Source organism: Hevea brasiliensis, chromosome 9 (assembly GCF_030052815.1).
Source record: "Hevea brasiliensis isolate MT/VB/25A 57/8 chromosome 9, ASM3005281v1, whole genome shotgun sequence".
In the NCBI taxonomy this organism is placed as follows: Eukaryota; Viridiplantae; Streptophyta; class Magnoliopsida; order Malpighiales; family Euphorbiaceae; genus Hevea; species Hevea brasiliensis.
The window spans coordinates 38,038,526-38,041,621 of record NC_079501.1 but is presented as its reverse complement, the minus strand read 5'-3'; the positions used below and the strand labels follow the sequence as shown (position 1 = coordinate 38,041,621).

The 3,096-nt window shown below is 28.6% G+C and overlaps 1 long non-coding RNA gene across 1 annotated transcript; it reads left to right on the top strand.

The window, feature by feature from the left end:
* The first annotated feature begins 1,600 nt into the window (after nucleotides 1-1,600).
* On the top strand, nucleotides 1,601-2,850 carry LOC110659304 (uncharacterized). Its single transcript, XR_002495719.2, has 3 exons — nucleotides 1,601-2,008; nucleotides 2,272-2,660; nucleotides 2,742-2,850. It is a non-coding gene; the product is annotated as an uncharacterized LOC110659304 (long non-coding RNA).
* Nucleotides 2,851-3,096: the final 246 nt, after the last annotated feature.

Sequence of the window (3,096 nt, the reverse complement as noted above, 5' to 3'; positions counted from 1 at the left end):
CGTTTGAACTTCATCTTTCCTTCACCGTTGGTGGTTTCATATTTGTCTTTTTATACATAGAAGAATAATATAATTTAAATTAGTGACAAATAAGCATTCGTATTTTTCTTTTTATTTGTGTACAGTTATTAAGTTTCCTTCCATGAGAGCTTGCATATCATGATGATCATGATTAAATCTGTTCAATATCAAGAAATCAAATGAATAATAGAGCCTGATTATATTTTGAGCAACTAAACAAAGAGTATAATTCACTCTGTATACAAGGACAACAAAATACATTGTAGAGATGGTAATTTCAGACATGACTTATAAATATGATACAAAAATAAAGAGTTAAAGTTGAGTTTATTCGTATTAGTGTTGAAATCATGTTAATCCATTTATGACGAGTCAATATTCATATCGAGTTGCTCATTGACCTTTTAAATAATTTGACATGCTTATAATACATTTTATTATTTCTATTATGTGTGAACTAGCAGCCCACTAAGACGCTTAGACTTTCCAATTTGTTTTAATTTATCAATCTATTTTTGACTTGTTAACCTATAAATATCATTGATAGAAAATAATAAATTCATAAATATGAGTTTAATTATTTATTATATTTAATATTAGTTACATTATTATGGTTGGTTTGTAATTATTTTATTGTAATTTATTTAATTTGTCAATTTATGTAACAAATTAAAAATTATACTGTTTTACATTTGTTTTGATTTTATATTTTTATATATTACTATATTTATTTATTATTAAATTAATATTAAATTTCATATAATATATTATTTTATAAAAATTAAAAGTGCTTGAATTAAATGAGCTATATTGAGTTGTATCAAATTGTGGTAAATAAACATTCATATCAAAATCATATTAAATGGATTGATTCATGCAATCATATTAAAGGGATCATGTCATTTTGAGTTGATTCAACATGATTTAACATTAATCAATCGTATCGTGTTGTATAATACATAAAATAAAAAGGTCATATTCGTATTTAAATTTTTAACATGATTTACTAATTGTATTGTGTTAATATCAACATGACCATTACTTGTCAACCTGAATTGATACCTCCAATGGAGAGCTAACTCTCTCTCAACTTAGCATGCAAGCCAATATGCAAATCAATGTAACAATCTCAATTTTTTAAAAATAAAATATTTTAAATTTAGTATTATTTTATTAATATTATTATTATTTGAAAAAATAAGTTATTACTAGTAATTTATTTTAAAAATATTTTAGAAAACTAAAAAGTGTATATTGATGATTTATGGATTTAAAAGAATTTTAAAATAATTATGTTAATAATATTTTAAATGAAACATCTTAATGTTAAAATAATTATGAGAATATGTAAATTTTAAGGGATTAAAAATTATATTTTTAATTAGCATGTTTATTTTGAATTAATGATTGAATAAATAATAAAGAAATTTATTATTATTATTATTATTATTATTATTATTATTATTATTATTATTATTATTATAAAAGAATAGAAAAGAAGGTTCAAAACACAATTGTAATACCTCACACCTAGGGTAGTCGAAATTCATACTTGGAGAGGGAATGTTCCATGATACCTCACACCTAGGGTAGTCGAAATTCATACTTGGAGAGGGAATGTTCCATGAAGTTTCGAAGCGAAGAAAGTTTAAAAGAATAGGAGAGTTTGAATAGAGAGGAAAAAAAGAGGGATTTAAGTTTAAAAAGCCTATTTGGGCAAGTTCGGCCTCCTAAGTTAGTTTAAGACGACATATATAAACTGAATTAAAGGGAGCCCCCTAGCCCATTTCCTCATTTTCCCCATATTCCTTACCACTTAGTCCTTTTTCGTCTATTTTCTCTAGCCCATAGCCCTAAAATACACTATGCTAGCCTTTACATGAAAGAGAATCATCCTAAACCTCTCTGAAGGGTAAATAGCATCCTTTTCCTAGCGGATTGAAGAAGTGAGAGAAGCTCTTCCTAATGAAAACCTTAGCTAAGATAGGTAAGTCTCTTTCTCCTTCCTTTTAGTTGTTTAAAGGCTTTAGGGTAGTATTTTGTTAAAAAAATGGTTTATATATAGTTTAAGATTGTTTTATAGTATTTTGTTAAAGAAATGGTTTATATATAGTTTAAGATTGTTTTAAGATTTAGTATGGAAATTATGAAATTTAAGTTAAAATGAAAAGATTCTCACGTCCTCTCTTTCTTCTATAACCCCTTATCCTTTCTTTTTCTCTGGCTAACTAACCACCACCAATTGACTAGATCCCAAGCATGTCCTAGCAAGCCTCAGTGACCATGAAGGGCAAAGCAGCAACCGCAAATGGCATTTGGGTGGCAAGAAAAGAAGGTGTGAGAAAAAGGCAACATCAGTAACTTTGGGGTTAGTGCCTCCTGACGTTCGATGGTCTTAATCTTGACGACATCAGACTCCCCACATTCCCAGCTTTCTTTTCTAACAAATGAAATCCAATATGGTGGTTAGAGGAGAAAGAACCAAAAAGAGAGATAATGGGTATTTTCAAGGCTTTTCGGCCATTTTTTAGAGAATCCAACTGTCAGTCGGAGGATCCAAAACCATCTATGGACTCCACTCGATAAGAGCTTTACTTCAATTTGAAAAAAAGCAATCATTAGGTGGCTTAGAATGATCAGTGAGATTTTTGAGCCTTTCGATTGTTGTTTTTTAGAATTAATCCCACTATTATTATTGACGTGTTTTGGGCTTCGTGTAGGTCAGTGGTAGCTTTTCAAAAATGGGACTGTGTTTCCAGTTAATCAAGAGCGCTCGATGGACCGTTCCAAAAGATAGTCAATATTATACTATATCCTAGCATTTTCTAACACTCCAGATGTATTCTAGATGTCAGAATTAGGTAAGCCCAAACTCCAACTCAATGTCTTTATTTATATGCTAGGCTAGCTGATTAATTAATAAAATATTCCTAGCTTGATAATTTTGGGTGAAATGACTTTAATTATTAAAAAGTTAATGTAAAGGACCTCAAGGAGTATTTTTATAATTTTAGGAGTACTAGAGATAATTATTCGGATGTATAGGAGATAAGGCTCTAAGTTGGAGATTGGACT